This window comes from Condylostylus longicornis, unplaced genomic scaffold (genome assembly GCF_029603195.1).
Source record: "Condylostylus longicornis isolate FDR11 unplaced genomic scaffold, ASM2960319v2 ptg000018l, whole genome shotgun sequence".
Taxonomy (NCBI): domain Eukaryota; kingdom Metazoa; phylum Arthropoda; class Insecta; order Diptera; family Dolichopodidae; genus Condylostylus; species Condylostylus longicornis.
Window position 1 is genome coordinate 1394977 of NW_026577987.1, and position 24970 is coordinate 1419946.

Here is a 24970-nt window from a genome sequence, read left to right on the forward strand (position 1 = left end):
AGAACTTCTTTATTGGAACTATTTGTTCCAATAAAAAATATAAAATGTTTTAATAATATTAATAGATATGTATTTACCTTATATTTTTTTAAAGTTGAAGAATAAGAGAAAAATTCACTGGATTCCTTAGCTGAAATATAAAACAAAATAAATTTAGTATAAAGTAAAAGTATACGTAGAATAAAATGTGGTTCTGTGTAAAATACTTAATATAACACAATATTATTATTTAAGTTTGTAAAATTATGGAAAATTTTAACACTCAGATTTTTTTTGCCATTTACACTTGTTAAAGAGAAAATTGATGGCTGCATCATAATACTCCTACTACTTATATACAGAGCAGAGTAACTGCTATGCAACACTCACTGATTTTCATTTATACTCGTAACGTCAATAATGTAAGTAAAACAGTATTAGAATATAAGTTATCTCAGTTTGCAATATAACAGATGGAAATAAGGAAATAGTTACCGTTAAGAAAACCAACGATTGAACGACAGCGAAATTGGGGATTCACTCTGACATTTATAAGATGATAATAATTAAAGATGTTTATATTATTCGAAATAGTTATCCATATTATTAAAATAAAAAAAATTAACATGCAAACATGATTTTCAACTCTGAATAATTACTTAACTTACTAACAATCCAGACCAATCAACAGAAAAATTAAGAGATTGAACGACAAAGTGTGAAATTCACACAACTATTTCGAATGTATTTCTTAATTAGGACTTTCCCCTTGATAAAGTAATAATATTATTTTTAATGGTAGTTTACTTCATTATTTAAATTTCTTTTATTCACATAGCAAAATTCATATATTAATTGATTGCATATACTTTGGTAGAACAAAAGAAAAACATTTAAAGAATCGTTAGCGTAATAGTTGAATTGGACGGTTAAGTTGTTGATTCAAGTTAAATAATTATACTTTTCGATTCCATGGAATTTAACGTTATAGAAATTTGGAAAAGCTTGCAGTTTCCAGAAATATAAGGTGCCGGTAATTGAAACTTTACGGGTTTCGAAAGGCATGAGAGGAAATGGAGGTAGAAAAAAATTTTCTTATAAATTATTTATTGCCTGCAAGAAGAACGATATAAAAAATTTGAAAAAAAAACCTATTTTAGGTAAGGGTTTCTTTTGACGGCTGTCTTTTTAATACTCAATTGTGTCGCGCTGTAGCTGTGGCAGCAGAAGTATGTCGCCACATTTCTGTATTTGCTTAATTTAAAAAAAATTGTGATTTCTTAAAAACTGGCATTTTTAGGACTTAGTGAGGCGTAATAAAATTTAAGCTTTCTATATATCAAACGGTGTAGACGTTTGGTAAGTAACCATACGGACAGAGTTAAACTATGTATAATAACAGCTTTTTTTCCTATTTTTTTTTTGTTAAAGTGTTAAAAAATTACGTAAAAATCTTTGTATGCTAAATAGCAACTATTTTTGTTAAAATTTGAAAACGAATAAGAATTTCTTAACAATAAAAAGGCATATAAAGTGGCACTATTGCCAACTATTGTTTGAGTTTTTTTTATTTAAATATTTTGAAATATGGTGTGGCTAAAGCTAAACCGATATTGCAATTTTTTTTAACTAGTGTAAAAGCGAAAAATGAAAAAAAAAAAATTGATTTCAAATTTTTTTTTTATTTATACGTTCACAAAATGATGGCAATCACTTCACAAAAAACAAACAAAAATACAGACAGAAATATTTTTAACACTGTAACATTTAAAAAATAAAAACTCAACGTATCTGAATATATTGAAATTTCATGGTTTTATTGTTGAAATTTCACAAAAATTTTTATTGCAAGAGATTACAATAGCTGGCCATTGTATTAAATTCAAACCTAAAACAAATTTGAACACGTTACATATGCATATTGCCTAAAAGTAAATCGATAAAAGATCATAATGATTAATCTGTGGTTAAATAAGTGACGTTCTTTCGGCCACAAAGCCAAAAAAAAAATATTTTTTAAGCAAAAAAATGCTAATGCAAAAATTTTAAATTTCGCATTTATGCTCCGATTTTTTCAAATAAATTATTTAGTTTTTTTTTTCAAGAATGAATGATTGCTTGGATATATACATAATATACATGGATCTACAATCATATGAAAGCATATACATACATAAAAACTTTAATTTGAAAATTTATTACATAATTTACAAATCGCTTGCACATTGAGCAAATTTAAAGTGTTAAATTGCACTTACAATAAATGCATGCATAAGCAGTATAAAATTAACGAGGATGTAAATGAGGAGTATAGTATTTGAAGTAGGACGGAAGTAGAAAAATAATGAGGGGAATTACATGGCCCGTAATTAAGTCTTTATTAATATTTCAAGCTTCGATTAACTACATATATACATACATATATACTTTTTGAAAAACTTTTAAAAATGAAGGATGTGTTTTTTAATATACATGTAACCACAGGGTGTTTCACATAGGGTGGCAAATAATGTCAGAGTTGATTCGCATGTTCGCATATTTTTTGAGCACATTTAAGACGTTGCACTGGAAAAACTATGGGAGATTGAGGAAAATATTATATGGATTAACTTTTACATCTCATCATAGCGCATCGAAAAATATAAAAAAAAAAAAGATAATAAAAAACAAAAATTCTGATCTTAAGGAGATGTATCTCGAAAACTATGATTCAAATCAACTTAATTGTAAGTTCAAAAATAAAGAATCATTAATGATCTGTAAAATAAGCTCCTTATGGTAACTTTATGTTGTATATAGTTTCGAAGTATAAGCATTTATTTATATGCAGGAAAAGTCCGATAACAACAATATTTTGCTGGAAATGGATCAAAGAATCAGTCCTGAAATTATTTATACACATTTATATGAAACTCCAAGCGACACAAACAGTAGTCAGGTTTGGTTTTGGGAGTGGAACATGATTTTATATGAAAATTCTGCTAGTTAAAAATTGATACGCAAATTTAAATAAATATTAATAAAGTTGCGTCAAACCAATGGTTTGTATTGTAGCACTTTTCCCTTCAACAAGTGAAAATTCTGCTTTTAAATACAGTCTATGTATATCTACCACACTATTATAACTATTTTCATTCATATACGATACTATTTCTAGGATTGCATATATTTAGGATGAACGATTCAGTCTTTGAAATAAAGCAAAAATTAATAAAAAGTGGGTTTAACATAATGCTCGATTTTAAGGGTTAATTGTGTGAGTTAAGAAAAATAATTATATTTTTTAATGTCATGGAATTTACCGATAGCTTTTTGCGTTTATAGAAATTTTAAAAAGGTTGCGGTTTCGAAAATATAAGGTGTCAAAAATTCAATTTTTACAAATTTCAAGAGGCGATAACTTGAGAGGGGGTAGAGATGGATGGGGTATAACTTCTAGGGGTGGGGAGATAGGTAAAAATTTTGTTCTACGGAAATAAGTTTTTAGTAAAGATCTATGTACGTATTAAATTTCAGCTTTCTATCTTCAAGGTTGTAAAAGTTTTGTTAACAAAAAAAGTGTCCACAGACGGACGGACGGACGGGCGGATGGACGGATGGACGGATGGACGGACGGACGGGCGGACAGAGTGAAGCTAATTAGCACTTTTTTCAAAAAATTTGTTGGAAAAGTGCAAAAAGTCGATAATGATACAAATGTATATATGTGCAAGCGTCTATAAAAACCAGCAAACCACTACTTCATCACAGCTCAGCGTTTTATTTTATGGAATAATCAATTGATGTTTCCAAAACAATGCAATTAAGTCAATTGCAAAAATTTTGAAAATCACATAATTAAATTCCATTCTGTTTTAAACAAACGCATACACAATTAAACATACAAGTTCAATTAAACATACAAGTTAATTTATTATACTTAGTTTTTGACATTCTTAAAAAAATTGAAAATATTAGATTTAATAAAATTGTTATTTAAGTGGTTTTGTCGTTTTTTTATTTTCACAAAATTTATGAGTCATATAATTCATCATTCATTATGATGAGCGTATCTATTTAATTGCCTATTATTTAAGTCTTCACATACAAATATATTCTGTGTGATTTTGTTTACTTTATTATCAGGTGCAATGACATATTTGGGTAGAAATTGTTTTTTTTTTCAAATGACTAATTGCTTTTGATTCGATAAAAGAAAAATATCCAAATCATAAATTTATTATTTTTTGTCTTTAAGGTTTTCTTAAATGTGAGCAGTAATTATCCTAACGAGATTTAATCGAATAATCACAATTTATCAAATATTTAAACGTTATCAAAAAATTTAGATGTAGAACTACAAAATATTTGCAATTTAATAACATTAAATTTTAAAATTGCCTCAAATTCGTTTAACGAAACCATTTTCAATGTGATATTTACTTATTTAAAAATTATAGTAAGTGAGAGTTACGCAAAAATACTTCTGAATTATTTTCTTTAAAGTTTGATAACCTTAAAACTTTAACTGAAAAGTTGTTTTAAAATAAGGTTTTTTTGGAATTGTACGGTAACGAATTGCTTATCACATACATTCAATTAATTGTTCTATAATTGAACTACAATTTTAGGCGTTAATACATACAATTTTACTATTTTATGGAATTGATAAGAAAATATTATTTTCGTGAGTAACATAAGTAAATAATGATTTATATAGACAAAGACAAAGAGAAAATAAAAATTCAAGTTTATGTAATTAACATTTTTTGGACCATGACTCACGGAATTTTGGGTAAGAATCGCTGATATAATAAATTTAGCAAGAAACAATTAAAGTATGTAAGTATGCATTCATATTTATAATTTAAGAAGTAATTAACTTTTTATAACTTTCATACATATATTTCAAGTTTAAGTTAATTAAGATCATATAAAAGATCATATAAAAAGGTGAAGATCATATAAAAATATGACGTTATAGAACATGCTTAATTCAAAGTGAATTAAAAGAATGGTGTCACAGTAAATTTTCTACCATATTTTTCTATATTTGAATAGAATATATACATACATGTAATTAAGGATCTTAAAGATTAAAATAAATCGAGAAAGAATAGAGTTGACTTGTCAACTCTGTGATACCCGTACGAATTTGTTATCCTATGTGCGAATAAATATGCCATAACTGACTATGGGACAGACTATAACTTTAAGTCGCCGTATTTCCATATTAATTTATGCAAAATTTCAGTACTGTGTTTTTCAAAATACTATGTGTGCCCAACTACTATTGAAGTTGTATGGCAGCTACCAGAAAGAGCCAAGAAATTTTAACGAATTTTATCAAGCACATTGGCCCTACTAATATATTCATTGCACACAAGCGAATCATTGCACACAATCAATATTGCAGCTTTTATAGTTTCTGAGATATAGTCAAATAACTTTTGAAGTTGTATGACAGCTTTAAACAAATGCATACACAATTAAACTTACAAGTTCAAACCGGTTTGGGACCCCGATCATGCCCAATTTAAATAGGGTTCTGGCATTACTATACAATAAATCATTTCTGAAAATTTGGTTAAAATCGACTCAGAATTCGACGACGAACTCGACGCAAAAACATACACTTGAGTCTATATCTATGACCGTTATTTCTTAGCGTTACAAACGGTAAGGCAAATTTAGTATACCCTTCGAAAATACGTTCGTACGAGTATAAAAATACAATAAATTTGCGAAAACGCGACGAAATATACGAGTAATATACTTATGTAAATATTCTTATTTGAATTATTTTATTTAAAGATTATTATTTTTTATGTTATTTAACATAACAGCATAGTTAACTAACAGAAGTTAGTTATTAACTATAACAGCAGTTTCCAAACATTTCTAGTTAACGGCGCCCGGTAGTTATATGTGAGGAATCGCAAAGTATATAAAATATAGTATTTGTTCTTTTCAGTTCATATACTGTATTAAAATTACGGAAATTTAGTAACATAGTTATTTTTTAAATTAATGTAGAATTCATAATGAGCGAATGACGATGCTGTGAATAATTAGCCAAAATATTTATATTGTGGCTATCATACATATACGATGAATACCAGAATGTTTATGAAGCTCGTGACATTTGGGTTGGGAAATATTGTTTCACCTCATGGTTTAACCTTCTTTTCTGACAAATATTTTATATTTTTTAAATGCCCAGTAAAATTTTACTACAGTAAATTAATACACAAAACATTTTTAAGGGATAAAAATGTCAGCGTTAAAACCAACCCATCAGACTATTCAGAAAAACCAAATTTATGCAAGTCGATTACAACTTTTTTAAATTTATAAAAAAAATAAATAAAACATAAAACAGCAATAGAAAACCTCGCGAATCCTGTCAATTTCAATGTAAAATATCATTCTTAATATAGTAATCTCCTTGCCCTCCTCTTATAAAAAACGTTTTATTATTTTGACTTATGGCCAACCATACAATACCGTTATTATTTTCTTGCTAACATTCTTATTTTATTTTATTTTATTCTTTGTTCACGAAGAAAATAAAAACTTTTATAGAAACCTCACAAGAACTTTCATTATTATTTCAAGACCTCTTGTTTTCCCTTATTTTTCTTGTAATGAGATATCTTTTCTTGAAGGATTATGAAATAAACAAAAAAAGAAGTTTATAAAGAAAAATGCAAGAAACAAAAAGAAAATAATATTTCCTTTAGGCGTTTTAGCCCCGACCCTCTACGCTGATTTTTATTGGAATTCTTACTAAAAACACCTTAACTTAAGGTTTTTTTTCTTTTTCTGTCTGTCATAAATGAAGAAATTAAAAGTTTGACGGTGGTGTGTCACCGGAACATATGTTTTGCAAAAGAATGATTATAGTTTTCGTTTTTTAGAAAAGCGTTGTCTTCAAATAGAAATTTTTAAAAATTATTAGATTACCTACATACGTACAAAATTCAATTCAAACAAATTTATTTTTTATTAATTAATTAATTTTAAAACAAAAAAGCTACGAGTGGTTTCCGAGTTGATTAGGTTATCATTGCTTTTTTTTTTAAGTTACAAAACCTCGTGAAACTGCAGGGAAAAAATATAACTATACAAATTTGCAATTCGTAAATTAAATATAAACCACTAGAAATAACAATGTAAAAACAATTTTTGTAATGAAAACAGCATACAATTGAAGAAAAATTTTAATTATGTTTTTAGTAATAAAATACAAAACCTGGAATATTTGAATATTAAAGTTTTACGAATCGCAAAATTTTCAAATACGGTTCTAGTGAAAAAATATTATCTTAAAGCAGTTTTATTCATGCTGTAACTTTAATATCAACTTAATTTTGGAAATTAATTGAGTATAAATACATTTACTCAGTAAAAAAAGCCGCCGCAATAGAAAAGGTACTTTTTCTTTATAGAAGAATTTTATGTTTCAGAAATTTACATCGAAATTCTCTTGTTTTCCTGAGGTAGTTCATAATTATTGTAAATTATTATAGCATGCATTGAAAACATAAGATTTCCAAACATTTTTTTGTGGTTTTTCCTACAAGCAAATCATAACGACAGAATTATGTAGTTAACCAACCCATTTCATCGATCATTGTTTTATTGCATGTTTTATATAATAAAATCTCTGTAAATAATTACTTAAGGGTAATAGCACCTAAAACAAAAATTATATATCTCTGAATGTGAAATATTTTACTAAATAATTTCTGTTTAACAATATCATATATAATTCTAAAACAGTAATCAATTTCATAAATGCATTTTTATTGCAATTAGAAAATTTTGAACCAACTTACACAAGTTTAATATACATTGAGATCATACGGAATTAGAAGGGTCAATACCAAAGTTTAACATTAATTTATTGTTTTAAAACCTTAAGCAGAAGAAGAAAACAAATTTCTGAAAAAAACATCAAAAATACATTTTCATATAGGCGCAACAAACAACAGATCAAATGGTTAGTTTTCGTTTTTAAATATTTTCAACTTATTTTCTCATTAAATGCATGCAATTCTATATTTTTTTATGATAAATCTATATCCTACCGGGATTTCGAAATTCAAAAAAAAATAATGAAGAAAATCAACAACATTTAAGTGATTTGAGAGCTCAAAAAAAAAATGAAAAAAGAAAGCAGCGTTTTGGAAAAAAAATAAAAAACCAAAAATTAAAAATTATCATTTCTAAAATTTTATGAAAAAGTGCACCACAAAATATCGCTTCGATGTTTTCTTTTCGATTTTTCCTTTTGTTTTTGTAATTTTAAATGAAATATGATGATAAATTACAATCACTTTGTAACTTGTAACATTTTTTTTCAAACAATTTTCTTCTCCTCGTATTTCTTCTGGTTGGTTTGGCATTTTGAGTCAGTGTGAGGGCATAAATAAATATTTTACCTTATCAACCATTTTTTACGTTTATTAACATTTTCATTTTTTTCAACAAAAAATATTTCAAAAAAATTTATTTTGAGCTTTTCGTTCTTGAAATGAAATATTTGAAACTATTAAAATTATCTTTGAAATTCCTGATCATACCCTCAGCAGGTAAATTGTATGGCGTATTAGAAAAGATATACACATTGTAGAAACCGGGTACACGAGTTGAATTAAAATGTATTTTTGACTTTGCAAATTTTACGATATTTTTGGAAATACTAATTATTATTGAAAGGATGGCATTTAATGAAAAAAGATAAAAGTGTGAAGATATACATAGTTTAAACTGTCGTCCAGTATTTTAAATTATTTAAATTTGTTCATTCATGATATATGCTTTAAGTATGATCCGGAAATTAATTAATATTTGATTAGATTGGAAATCAATATGGAACAATAAAGGTTTTATGAAAGTATGTGAATAATTTTGATTAGATTCAATACAAATCTAATTTCCTATGAATTTTATTCTTTCTGCATTTTCATGATATATTTTTGGATTATGTTAACAGCGAAAAAACCTCATGGGTTCATGTTATCGGGGATTCTCACTATATATTCATATTAACAGGGAAAAACCCTCGAAATTTAAATTGCTCTTATCAGAAAATTGCTTATTTCTTTGGGCTTTCTGTAATTTCAATAATAGTTACTGTTTTTCTGTGTGAAAACATGACTTAAAATTTTAAAAAGTCTTGTTGCAAAACCATATGAAGAACAAACTAACATATAGAGTACTTATAGGATTCCAAGATTCATAGATTTTTGAAACTCAAGCAAAATTATCTTAAGTGGAGTCAAAAGTAATAATCCTTAAAAAAATTAGAATTTGTTTTGGTAGATTATATTTTTATAGTCACTCAAATTTTATAACCAACAAGATTATAATAAATTAGCGATTCTATTCAGCAAATTTTTGAGTTTATTTCACAGTTGTACGTGTGAAAATCTTTTGCCATACAAATATGCTCAATATTCGATTCTATTGCCATACAAATAAGCAATTGCATTATTTGTATAGCAATAGAATCAGTTCGTACTGTTTATTATTTCTTAGAAAAATATTTATTTGCAAATTATATGTACTGCAAAGTTACTGCAATATTTTAGTATATTTAAATTAGTATTGCCTACTACATGTGCAAACCGGCTCCAATGGCTACAACTCATCAAAGTTTCTATACCATTCGAATTTGAAATAGACATGAAATTAATTTAAGTACCAAAAGTATTAAAGTTTCTTTATATTCAATTTTTCTTTCCTAAAATACTGTTGCCATCAAATTAACATTATTCTAAATAATATTAAATTTCAATACCTGTTTACAAAAATATCCTATAGATTGTAAGTTTAACTTTTTTTTTCAATTTTTGTGTTACGTATTTATTAGTTTGGTTGGGCTCCAAAAATAATATAACAATGTATTAAATAATAGACAAAAAACAATAGTCGAATAAAAAAGTCTTTTGTGCTTTAGTATAATGTTGATAAAATATAGGTGGTGTTGATCACAATGATGATTATGATGAAGACGATGATGTTGGTAATTGTACATACAATAAAAATAAAAATTTTAACAAAAGAGTTCTAAAGGTTATTATTAAAACATTAGTGAGCCATGCAATCGATTATCATTTTATTTTTCATTCAAAGGGAGAAAAAAAAACAATATTTTTTTTATCGATCTTCAAGAAATCTTTCAAGCTTTCAAAGAGAAGTTCTAAACGAAACGAAATTTGAAAATCTTTTTGTTATACTCCCTTTGCTTTTTCTTCTAACCATGAGGCCTTATTGTTGAAAATGGTAAAGAAAAACAAGAAACCGTTTCAAACTTTTGAATTTGGTTGCAGCTATAATAATTAATTTACGTTTTTTGAACGTTTTCTTTTTTATTAAAGAGTTTAAAAATTAGGCATCAACCAAAACGACTGGACATTCCTACGAAAATACAAAAGATATGTTTTGATTCAATGATCGTTTGATGATGATATTTTGTGCATAGAATCATGGATGTACATATACATTCACACTTGGTGTATCTTTGAATTTTCATGTTTTTTTTATTGCTTAATTGTAGCTAGGCTGTTATGGTTGCGGTTGTAATTTATATTCAGATGTTAATGATGTGGTAATAATCTTTTTTATTTTTGAAATTTTTTTTCTCTTTCTTTAATTTTTTTTTGTCAATAATATTTTATTCTGTAGTAACTTGGAAACGATTTATTGAATCGCAGTTAAGTCAATTAAGTAAATTTGACTTTTCTTTTCGTTTAAGTTTCTTTATAATTTTTATATACAAATTATTCGTATACAATGATACGTACATATGAGCATGTGTAGATTTGATGTACATGTAGTTTCGGGGCTATTAACAATTAACTTTTTTTTCTATGTCATTTACAAGCATAGACAATTTTATAAGTAAAAAGCAATTAAACTATATAATTACTAATAAGCATAGAGTTTGGGTTGGTAGAAGATGGTTTTTGAACTGATATTCTTCCACAATGTAAATGACAACTATATCCATTGTACGTTTATGGCAACAATATTTTCTTCTCCTCTGAAGCCTTATTTTACTCATTTTTTAAATTAATTTTTTTTGAATTTTATTATTTCTATTACATATGTAAATAACCCGATTGCGAACCCGAATACTTTGGACACAGTTTTTTAATTCAAAACTAATTTTGACTTTGGCCCTATTGACTTTGTGTACAAAAATATTAAACTTGAATAATATATACACGTATATACATATTTCAAGTTCTTAAAACGCTATTAGAAACTCGCTCTAAAAGTGAATAATTGTGAAAAGCTCGTCTGCTCTCGAATGCTTTATAAATACATCTGAGAGCTTATCAAGCAATGTCAACGGGAAAATGTTTTTACTGCAATTAATATCAAATTGACTATTTATTTGGATCATCCTGTATTATTGCCCACGTGTGTAATAAAACAAATTAAAATATCTTGCTTTTTTACTCTATTATGGCATAGCGTAAAAATTCAAATATTGTTTTTAACTATAAGAAGACAATATTTGTTTAATGTATTTCAATTTCGGTTTTGTTTGTATTCATAAAAGATGAAGTAATGCAATATTAAGCAAGTAGCAGTTAATTTTTAAAGAATTAATGTGCCAAGACTTTATACAATTGCAAACGCAGAAAATGTTCGATCTGATTGTGATCTAATTATTATTCAAATAAAATTTTCGTTATTGTGATTTAAATTTTGAGTTGTAATGGGTCACTTTTATCACAACATTCAGTATAAAATAATTAATACACACTAAATACCTACATTTTTATAAAAGATTAGAGTTTCCGAATTCTAGATTAAAAGAAAAAAAAATGTCAAAGAATCAATAAAATGTCCAAAACAGATATAATGGCAATCATACGCGTTTTTAATGGTTACAGTTAAAAATTTTAAACAAATTTTGTCTTTTCATTTTTTTTTGTTTTTGGCCTCTATCGTCAAATTATTAATTTGATATTTGGCATTTTTGATATCTTTTTAACTTTGAAATAAAATTTTATGTCAAAAATTTTGACCTTTTCTAGAATATTTTTTTTTGAATATTGTTTGTCAAAATTTTTGAAGAGGGACCTTTATAAATTGCTAGTTCGTTAAATTTCAAATGAACAAAGAAGAAAGAAATTTTGTCTTTTTTTCTTTTATAGCAAGCGGAAAACAATTTTTTTTTTACGAAAAGAAAAAATTTTCCATATTGCTTTTTCAACGGCACTTATTTTGTATATTTTTTGATTATATTTTAATGTTAAATTAAGTACAAAATGTGGAGGAATAAAAAATACTTGGTATTTTCATTTCTTTTAAAACATTTTGCAGTAGAATTTTCGTTTTGTATCTTCTACTTAATTGCGGTTCTCTTAAATTTTAATTTTTTCCTTTATTTTCTTGTTAAATCTTTAATCATTTGTGACAGATTCGAAATAAAAAGAAAAACAATAATAATAAAAATTTTATTTATAGCCGTTTTCATATTTTTTTTAAATTCATTTGAAGAAATATGTATGTATATGTATATATATTATATATACATGAATGCATATATAGATATAAGAGGAGAAAAATGATTGAAGTGGGAATATTAATGTTCTGGGAACATTTTATAAGTATAGTAACGTACGTACATTATATGAGAGCACTTTCGAATAGATTTATTTGAAATAAAGCTGTAGCACGAAAAGAAAAGTTGAACATAGATTAAGTTTTATTTTTGGTAAAATTATTGTAGAAATTATTAAGTATTTGAAATATCGTATATAGACATATATATGTAGATTTATTAAATTTTCAAGAGTTCTATAAGTAGGTATATCATTTTTATTTAACTATTTTAATAAAAATTATATTAATTTAAATTATTACATAGTGAATTTCTTTAAGATTTAGAGAAGCTTTTTAGATACGTTACAGCTTTTACAAATTACAAAAATTCTTTAAAATTCTTAAAACTTTTAGAATATTAAACCAAAACACTATTCTAATAAATTTTGCTTATTACTCCTACTTGATTCCAGTTAATATATTAGCTATTATTTTGATCTGAAAAAAATGGAAATCTAGCTTTAATAAATAAGGTTTCCTCATTATTGCTTTAAATTAAAATGAGTTTATCTTCTATTGTAAGGTTTTTCTCAGTTCCCTGATTAAACAATAATGCTTAAATCATGTTTTTTAAAAAGAAATCTAATTGAAAAGTATTGCAATATTGTATAACAAGAAATAAGTATTTTGAATTGGGAGCTCGACCTATCACATTTGAAAACTGTTATGGTTAAAAACAAATTTTAAATATATTGAATCCAAAAACTTAATATTCAATCGAATTTTGCCGATACGCGAATAAATCTACTAATTTTATAGAGAAGTATATATGTAATTAAAATATATGTATGTAATTTGAAGGAATGCTAATTACATTCCACAGAAATATGTAATTTTAGAAATTAGTGATTAACAATTTCTGCACCTGAAAACAAAATTATACTACAAAGTTGATTTAAAAATTTGTTATATAGAAACCGGAACATATCTCATAGTAAAACTGTTTTAAATATATATATATGTATATATATACGATATGTATATGTATGTATGCGCACGTAGCTTAAGATCTAACTAAGAAATAAGAAAATATAAATAAGAAACGATAAAGATAAGAATGAAGAAAATCTAAATAAGAAAACGATTTATTGAAATAACTCTCTTGTTAAAATATAATTTTGCATAAATTTGGGAGAAATTTTTTAAAACTTTGCAGAATTTATTAGATTAACCTATTTTATATTGTATTTGCTTTTACTGAACTTCGTTAGAGATTACAGTATCAAAGGAATAAGAAGAAAAATTGAGATTTTCGAACTTTGAGGCATCTTTGAGAAATTTTTCCCTAGTGTAAAATAAAATATTTAACAATTATATATACACATAAATAATTAAAAAAAGCCGCTCTCGTCAAAAAAATTATGAAAACCAGTCTGAGATAACCGGTATATCGGTTCGCATTTGAATGACTAATTCGAAAAACTTTGAAGAAAAGCCGAGTAAGTCTGACACTTGTTTAGCTTTTTATGATAGAAAAATTAATTCCTATTAACAATTATGATGTAAAATTGCTTTTGTCAATTATATGCTTTTAATTTATACACTATGCTTTTGGTTTACATAGAATAGTTTTTTAATAATTTTTGTTTTCAGGAATAAGAAGACCTATTGCATGGAGAGGAGGGAAAATGCAAAAAAAAATTTTTTTTATAAGTGAAAAATGGTTTCGCTTTTGTATGTATAATTTAAAATTTAATCTTTTTACTTTAAATAGTGTAAACCGACAGACATACAGTGTGCACGTAATGTGTTATTGAATTCTATGAATGTTTTATTGAATTTTGCTAGGTAATTTTATATTAAAGTTTTCAATTTAAAATCAAGGTGTTACTGGAGTATACAATAAAAATTATTAAGCTACTTACAAAGGTACGTTCCAGGAATTTAGAAAATAGATTTGTAAAAGAAATATTTGTTATTAAAATTGATAAAAAAAGGAAGTGGAGTAAGCATAGTTTTTGTTTTAAAAAATGCGTAATCAAAAATTAGGTACGTACGTTCACATTTCAAAAAATCTGAAAGCTTATATTTTTTATTATTAATTTTCCTCCTACGTACGTCTGATTTGAAAAAAAAAAACACAAATCAATTCATATGTTTTTTTCATGAAAATTATCTAAATTTTTTTATTTATTTTTAACTTTTCTCTGTAAGAAGAAGAAAATGGAATTTCATCTTGTTTCAACTCAAAATTTTCCTTGATCTTTATATTGAAAATTGTATATTAAAAAAGACACACAATATTATTTAAAGGAAAAAAATTTTAACCAACCCAAAACACAAAAAAATAAAACAAAAAATCATAAAGGAGTAACTCTAAAGAATCAAAATTATATAAAAATAGAAAAAAAAAGAATAAAAAACATAATAAAATTAGATAATTTTCCTATTTAATAATAAAATTGTTTCATATTACGAATTTTCAGTAAATTTCCATTTGACATTTTTAATGTTCTTCTTTTTCATTTAATTTTGTTTTTTTTGTTCATTTTTCTACTTGATATCATTTTTAACACGCACAAATAACCTAATAATCAAGTGTTGAGACTAGATATATCATATCTCTCCAATATGAGACATAATACAAATGGTGTATAGTACACGTAGATTGTACATATGTATAACATAAATGTAAACGCCTGCTTTCATATTTTACTTTTATAAAACAATTTTTTTTATTTACTCAAATTTCATACATAATGTACACACACATGGGCACATCCACACATATAATATTTATGACTTTTATACATAAATTTTTTTTTATAAATTTTTAATATTCAGGTATCATAATATCTACTTGCACGTTAGAAAATCTACATATGTTCAATAAAATAATAACGAGAACATAATAAAAAAACAAAGACCAAACAAGAACCATATAGATAAAAGCCATTCGACATTTTACTTACATGACAATGAAAAATTCAATGAAAGTTTAATACAAAATAATAAAAATATAAATACATACGAGTATAACAAAAAATGAAAAACGAAAACAAAACAAAAAACAGAAATACATTTTTCCTCATGGGGAATGAATGGAATCTACTCCTAGTACATTAAATGAAAATTGGTAAAAAGGAATAATTTATTAATTGTATACATATTTACATATACATGTAGTACAAGCAATATGTATGTATGTAAAATATTAGCCTACAACAGTAAAACCTCTATATATAAAATAATGTTCTCAAGAGACTCATAAAAGTTTTTTTTTTGTTTTGGAAAGGATTGTTTGTTTTAGATGGTATCATAGGCAGTTTGATGAAAATTTAAATTTCAAGTTTAATTTAAAAATTGTTATATAATATAACACATCTTTTGGAAGATATTTTAGTCTTACACCTATCATCAGCATAATTAAATATGTATTTCCAAAATGTGTCTTAGTTTATAAATGATTTGACTTAATAATAGAACTCTCTAACCGAACGCATTTCGGAATCGCATATCGAATTTTCGTATATTTATAGGACAATATTTGGAAAAACTTTTGAATTCACTAATAAAAAACTTTTAGTGAATTGTACAACTTTTTCTGAGCACACTTTTGCAGGTCATCTCCCCTCGAACCATGACACAACGGCATCAGCATGGAATACTTCAAAGTCAGATGAATTTGCGTATTTTAATAAATGTTGAGAATTGGCAATATCGACGTCTGCAATGTCAAAATGAATTCATTCTATAGACATTTTATAGAGATTCTCCTGCTTATTATAATTGCAATATAATCTAGTAAGAAATAACAAATGAGCGATTGAATTTTGTAAAATGTCCTTTTTGTTAAAATATATAAACACAAAAATATGTACGCAATACAAATATGGAGATATATTATAATATTATGAAGCATTTATACCAGTATTGATTTTATTTACTTTCCCTTGTTCTATTATATGATAAAAGAAAAATATACTTGATATGTAAGTAATAAGTACACAAAATTAAAATACATTGTCTACAACATACACACAAATATAAATTATATAAGTATTTAGAAATAGAAAGTAATTAAATGAATATATGTATGGTATATGAGAATTATAATAAGTCTATATTCACATAACATTCAAATGTGTCTATATAGAGGTTTACTTAACTTTTCTCCACCTAATACTTACCCCCTCTATTTCATTTCATTCAAAGTTGTTATCATAATAAATACCTGAATTAAATATAAAAAATCATTTTTAGTTGGTAACTTTTTTCAACATAAAATATTTCTTGACGTGATTATTCTCAGTAATGTGGAAGTCATGATTGCTTGACTCTTTAGGTACATTGTCGTTGGGTACTGAGCATTGTACATACGTAGTTATTTATCTTCATTATAATAACATATCAATTTTTTATTAAGTATTCTTTTCAAATTTCTCTTAAGGGAAATATTTTTTTTTGCTTTTTTCTAAATATTTTTACTTTTATTCTATTTTTGTTTCTTTAGTCTGCGAATTCGGATCAATAATCAAATTCTGACAACAAAGGATAATTATTACATTTATATAATACGGTAGTTTTTCTTTAGTAGGTGCATAAAAGTAAATGATTATGAAAGCAAAATAGGAATACTTTATATTGTGGCTAGAAACAAAGGCAAATCATATAAGATAGAGAGAGAAGGAATTTGGCTTTAATATTACATAACTTACTTTTATTTGTTTAATAACCCCAGAAAGGGAAACGTTTTTAGTGTACGACTATGCAAAGACAAAATATGTATACATATACATATAAAAAACATGTGTAAAATGTGTAAATATATAAGTATGTATGTATATAAGTTTGGAAATCAATATGTTTTGTTTTAATATTTTATTTTTGGCTTTATTGTTTTTGTACTTTATACCGTTATCTAGTCTTTTTAATGACTAAGCGTATAAAAATGTCTCGTGTCTCTTAAAAAGTGCCTAAAATAATTAGAATTTTTCACTTAATGAACAAAAAAAAATTTAATATTAATGATAATCAAAATAAGCATACTTATTGTTTGAATTAATCAAGCGATTGGAAAGGATAATTATTTGTGTAAGTTGTTCTTCGATATCGGTATAAGTTTTTCTTCTTCTTGTAAAGAAAATTTAAAAATTTCTTTAACATTTCATTTTGTAAAAACTTTTCAAGCACCAACTCTTTGTTGAAAATTTAAGATAAGAGTACATTAAAATAAACATTAGTCGCTTGAGTAGTTTTTATTATAAATCTATTTCTATTTCTTTATTTTAAGGATGACCTGTCTTTAATTTAATAATGAATATTAATACTTAAAATACACGTTATGTACCTGCAAAAATTCGAACTGTTTTAATCGTTTAAGCAATTTAAGGAAGTTTTGTTACTTAAGTTACTTCGCAATTTCTTCACTGGAATGTCGGATGGAGAATTTTTTAGCGTGCACATTTATTTTGTAAATCAATTGAGGTACAGTATTTGAATTCTATTACAAATCTGGATTTCTCTCAAAAAGCATTAAGAGGTTACAGTTCCTTACCCTAAATTAGGTTACAACATCAGAATATGTGAAAAGATTTTCTCACACAGCTTTGTTGCAATGTAACGACTTGCTCGTTACAAAATCACTAGGTACGTAAGCCTTTTGTGAATTTGTAACAAAATTAGTTTTTATACGCATTAAATAAAAGTTTATATCTGAAGTATGATACTCGTATATTTAAAACAACTACAAATGGAGCAAGAAAAAAAATTTTTTTAATAAGTTGAACATTTTTTTCCTCCATCTTTATTAAAATGTCGGAATATAATTTCAATTTATTGAAATAATTTTTAACATACGACGGTGTTATAACATTGGACACGCAACTAAATCCATTTTAATAGCCATTCCCCATTTCTTTTTTTTTATGTAATTTATATACATATACATATGTATATACGTGTGTACATATGTATACTTTTTCGCTTTGATTATTATTATCGTCATCAGCGTCATCATTATCATCATCATGAAATAAGCTCTGTACATATTTTTTCTTGTTACTTTATGCGTTTAATAAAACATAGCATTTTGTTTGATATTATTTTTAAAGCATATTTATAAGCAATATTTACGTACATATTATGTATAAGGCTTATACATGTGCATATGTGATACATATACAGATTATAAAAAACTACAATAACAAAAATTCTGTTTAATCTTGGATGGTGTTAAGGACTTTACACTGAAAAAAAAAAAATCATAAAGAAAAAAACAAGCATATAACACTAAAAAATACGTGTATTTTTCATGTGCACAAATACTAAAAAAAGTTGGTATATAGTGTTCATTGTACACAGTAAAAAGTTTTAAATAAAAAACAATTTAAGGAAATCAGGAAACTTATTGCAGGACGATTAGCATCACAAAAATGACTTCATTCCAAAGATTTTGGATTATTGAACCGATTTTAAAAACTTTTCACAACTTACTTTGAAAACATTAGCAAAATAATGTCGCGTATATTAGTTTAAAAACAAAGAAAGCAAAGAAAAATAAATCGGAAAAAATTTCTATACTTTACTGTACAGTATTTGTGATCGTAAGAAAGAGAGTGTGAAATGAAGTGCAATGTAAAGCATATTCAAAACAGTGCAAATCAAAGAATACACGCATCTGTTTTATGGGATAAAGCCGCGCAAAATATAAGGATACTAAATTTAAGCAAATTGGTTGTCAAACAACTATTTATAATGCGTTAACATATTTTAATAAAATTTTATATGATATCAACACAAACTAAGTTTGGAGTTTTAAATTAATTTTTCATTTGTTTATGTAAACCTAAAGGGTTACAATACGAAAATGCGGCTTCGGTGGATAGAAGGAGAAATATTCTCTTTTCCAATATTTGTTCACAGAGATCTACAATCCGAAACTTTGTTCACTGTGTACTTACATAAAAATTTTATTTTCATATAATATTAGCGGTTTAGTGTTTAGTGTGCCTTAGTTACAGTGAATGTTTAATCTTCGAATCATATTTACGAGTAATGTACGAAAAAAGCACAAAAGATTATTTAAAAACTAAAAGACATAAAAATTAATTTTTAAATGATAGAAGTCTACTATCCACATTACTACTTCAACATCACAACAATATTCACATCTTTATTTCCATAATCATATTTAAATCCTTAAAATTTAATAACAGTAGTTATGTTAGTATGACGTACTGCATATTGTGCTCATATTTAACGTAGTTTTTGTATTATTAGAATATCCCTTTCTATATAAAAACAAACAGATATAAACAGGTTTATATAACGACTGTCCTGTATTAAAAGAATAATTTAATTTAATCGAACACACAAAATTCAAATATAGGCTTTAAAAAGTGAAAAAGTACGGAAATTCGTGTAAATAGATATGTTAGATATTATGTACACTTTATTATTTTAGTAATTGAATGAAATTCCGTGTATTTGGTAATAAAAGTCTTTTTTAAAATACACAAAGGCCAGAGAATATTAAAATTGTTCATCGTACTCAGAATTGCTCAGCTTAGAATTTATAACTTATGTACTTTTCGTTCATAGTAACAATATATTTTACCCACCAAACTGAGCAAAAGCGCATTAATTCCTTCTTATTAAAGTTCCAAAATGAGCAGATAAATAACGGGTTTTATTGGTATAACAATTAAAATCTGTACTTTGATCCTAACTATTAAAAGTTTAAATTTGTTTTTTCTGGCAAAACAGTTCATGTTTTACTGTAAAAGTGCTTTAGCGTAGTCACCACATAACCCACCACAATGTGTAAATTTCAAGAAATTCCGTCCAAGATACGGTAAAGAATATAAAATCGGCCCCTAGTTCTGTTTGGCAGCCTTGAGCTTTCCAAAAAGTTTATTGTTTGGTTCATTGTTTTAACACTCCAAGTTTAAATATCGCAATTCCAGTTTCCAAGGCCTGATAATCTCAAAAGTTAATCAATCCGCGACATAGCCAAAATAAACTTACATAAGTACATATAAAATTTCTTGCGTGCACACACAGACTCACACACTTCTAATAATTGTTTATTTACGCTTGTCTACTATGGAGAAGTGCATTCCTACCAAAAGTTCGACATCTGAAATTTGGTACCATCACATCACCTCCCTTATTGTATACAATGCAATACAACAGTTCTTTACTTTCCTTATCATTAAGTGGGAAACCTATGCATACATAGAATGTAATTATAAACTAAAGTATAAAAGAGAAAACCACAAAACAAATGAAATATTTAAGCTTTTTAACCAGATTATAATGTTATACGGTCACTGAAGTTGAATTTTTATTACATAAACTTATACAATTGCAAACGTACTTTTTTATAGGGATGTGTAAATGATTAAAAAATTTAGTTTCCATTTTTAAATTCAAAACTTGTTTTCCTTTGTTTAGAACTTTATTTAATGTTCATATATTTTTTATTTCATGATTTTATGATTTTTATGAATATTTATGATTTATATAACTTCATCGTGCCAAATGCAGAACGTATAATTAAGATATATTAAATGCAAATTTAATATCCGTGACTATTTAATTTGAAAGCAAAATTAAAAAAAAAGAACAAAGGACAAAACTATAAGCACATAAATAAATTTATGATGTTAAAATTATTAAAAAAACGGAAAAATTGGGCCAAAAAGTTTCACAGAAAACTGTAAATGAAATTATATTTTTATTTGAAAATTTGTATGGCTTGCACGAAAATTAGAAAATTAAATTTGAATGAACCTTAAAATAAATATTTCATATTTTAATATTAAAAGAAAATTAGACACTTTCAATAAATGTATTATATGCATTTGAGGTCAAAATAATTTGATATACATACATATGTATGTGTACTTTTAATGGATTGAAAAATTAATAGGTAAAAATTAAGAGAAAATTTTTTATTATTAGTTCATATCAAAATAACGTGGTTAAAAAATAATTATTAATACTTGTAGAATTACAAAATAAGTTTTATGTTTTTTAGAAGTTATTTAGTATATACACATATAAAAGATTTTCAAGCTATGTCGGAATTCACAGAATCTTGGCGTTTCAACTATTTCCAAAACAATCGCTACTTATAGTATGAATAGACTTCTTGAATTTGACTAGTGCGACATTAAAAAACTAACTTTTATTTAAGTGTAACAAAAATGAAAACAATATTTTTTCACACAAACAAAGCATCCAGAGTAGATTCAAATATTTTAATTAAATAACCGAATTAAGCTTTTCAACATTAAATTTCATAAATTCAAAACATGAAGTAAATATTATTTGAATTTTATGCCAAAAGTCTGATTAACAGAAAATTTTTGATAATCACTTAAATAAAACTTAAGTTGTGTTTAATTTAATTTAAGTTAATTTTAAATATGTTGCTAATTAAATTATTCGAACTAGCGTTTTTAGCTGTAAGCTAGAGATATAATAAAAATTTAAAGGCAAACAATAAAAATTAAAATTACATTTGAAACAAAATTGAGTTCCAATTTTTTTCAATTGGAAAAAAGTGATCCTAACAACTACACAACGGAAGTGTACATAAAATTTATAAGTACTTACATAGTTGCAGTAAAATATTCAACTTTTTAAGTAGCCCAATAAAATTGTGCAATTACATGAGCCATTTAACTATTTCACCATTTCTTCGGTGATAGAATTTTTAATATGCTAACTGTTGCTACTTTTTAAAGTTCAAAATTTATATTTAAGCGTTTAGAAGTTATGATAATGCTATTTAAATAACATTTCATTAAAATTTATTTTCATTGTTTCCATATAACATTTATAACCAGAAATAAATGTTCATTCTACCAAATCCCGATGAAATAAAAGAGAAAAAAATATTTTCTAATTATTTGCAGTTGTTTACTAATGGATTCTTATCTGAATAACAAAAATAATAAAAAACTGGAATGAAAAAAACAATTAAAACAAATATTTTTATCAATTGCATTAATCTTTCAGTTATTAATGTAGAGAAAATTGCAAATTCTATTTTTTTTATTTTGAATGATTATTTAAAGATGGCGATAAGAATTGAACATGACCTACTTTAATTTCTGTTTGATATTCGTTTATCAATTATTAGTTTATAAATTTTAATGATTTTCAACTTTAAAGATTACGAAAAGCATACTTGTATTAAAACTGACGTTCTTTTAAAAGCACTATTTCTTTTTTAATCAGAATATCCAAATTTCTTTTTATGGGTTAGATATAATGCACAAGCACTTGGACTTTAATTTTTCTTCTGCTAAATACTCAAAATAGATAAGTTTTTAAACGATTACTGCTATATGGTAACAGTAAGTTGCATAACGTTAACTTCTGAAGGAACTGAAATTTTTTCTAACAACTGTAATTAAAAAAAGAAGAGCTTTTTATTTATATTAATATGATCATTCAAACATCTTAACATTAAAGAGGTAATATTCTAATATCATTGCCATTTCCTAATATAATATTTTAAGAATCTGCATGGAATTATGGTCTCCCAAGGTTGCGCGATTAATTTTATTGATTAAAATGCGACATTAATGTAAAATTTCAAAAATTTTGGTTGTTGGAAAGTTCTAGATTATAAAAAACATGTTGGGAATGCAAATTTCTTTATTGATAATTGACATTTAAATTATGTTTTTCCTTTAACAATATTTTAAGTTGAAATTCAAATTTTCTTTTGAAAAGCAGCGTTTGAAATAAAGATTTCTTTTTGGAACGATAATCTGTTAAATCAAAGTCACTTGAATTAAGTTACCCAAATGCCTTTTGACAAAAATCAAAAAGTGTTTACTTTTCATTTTATCAAATTTCGAATTTTATTATTCCATTAGAAGTAATAAGTTCTATATTTTAGAAAATTTTCATTTTTAAAAAAAGTATTCAATAGATTGACTTCAAAATTTTTATATAAGCTTCGTCTGAAAATGCGACAAGCCACTACAATAAAGGGAAATAATCAACCCATTTTACTGTAGACCAGGTTATAATAGATGAGGTTCATAGAATGACGAATATTATAAAAAAAAGCTTAGAAAATATAAAAATCTGCTCTTCTTAATTCTAGACGTAGCACAGGCATTCGGCGAGGTATGGCACAAAGGACTTATATTTAATTTAGGACAAATGACACCATCATCATTTGTAGGAATTTTGGAATCTTACTTACCTGATAGATTATATAAAATTAAACAAGACGCTGAATACTGCACGCTAAGAGAAATAAGAGCAGGTGTGCCACAAGGCAGTATACGAGTGATCTAGCACAAATAGAAAATGCTACGGTATCTACTTTTGCTGACGATACTACAATATTGGCAGTAGGATCTCGAACATTGACGATTCGACAAAAAAATTACAAGAGACAAGTAACAAAATAAGCCAGTGGACTAGGAATTGGAAAATTAAGTTGAACGAAGTAAAATCGGTTCACATAAACTTCAACAATCGGAAAATAGTGAATCCACCAGAAATTAACTTAAATGAAACGAACGTAGCAATCCATAACTCAGCAAAATACCTATAGGAATGACTTTAGATGACAAGGTAAGGTGGACAGAGCATATAAAGAAAAAACACATGGAACTTGAAAATAAATATAGAAAAATTATTGGCTTCTAGGTCGTAAGTCCTTTGGCAATTGATAATAAGTTATTGATTTATAATCAAATCATTAAACCAATATGGTTATATGGCATTCAATTGTGGGTTTACAAAGTATAGGACTCGTCTAGAACAGCACGTAAATATGGAAGCCGCTCGGCTGCTAGACAATGGCGTTATGACAGAAAACGAATAAAATCTTTCGATTTAACACAAAATACCAATTTCCTTATGGAAGGTATTTAATTCCTGTACGGAAAAACCATATTAACACAAAGGTAATAGCTGGTCTGTAGGATCAGTTTTATCTCTTCAGAGTTAAGCTGATTTTATAGGGTAAGAGTCACGCTCCCCCACTGTCGGAGGAAAAGGGCAGATAGCGCCGTCCTTCTTCGTCTTCCGAGATTTTTTCACCTAGTGAAAAAAAAATCTTAGAAATTAACTGATGGAATTTTTTAAAATTTAATATTTGAGTTCCGTTTGTTCCAAATGGAAACTCGATCAACTTTAAAGCGAACTCGAATGGTATAAAGTGAATTTCTTCTAGGAGCCAAATTTCAACTTTTTTAAACATAATAATTAAAAGCTCAGTGGTGTTATTAAAATCTGAAAAAAATGTTTAAAAGATATTTTCCTAATTTTGTGCAAAACTTTCGCCTTACCAGAAAAAAACACTTTGAAGTCACTTATGACCATATATAATGAGGTAAGGTTATGTGATGGCACCAAATTTTGGATGACAATACACTTCTTCATAGTAGGGAATCGTGAATAA

At 25.9% G+C, this 24970-nt stretch overlaps 1 protein-coding gene across 3 annotated transcripts in view; it reads right to left on the bottom strand.

Moving 5' to 3' along the window:
• Nucleotides 1-24970, bottom strand: part of LOC129606173 (protein slit-like) — a 178638-nt gene that overhangs the window by 88400 nt on the left and 65268 nt on the right. For all 3 annotated transcript variants that reach the window (XM_055516311.1, XM_055516308.1, XM_055516310.1), the window contains exon 2: nt 78-130. The gene's annotated coding sequence lies outside the window, so the exon portion shown is untranslated. The remainder of the gene's footprint in view (nt 1-77; nt 131-24970) is intronic.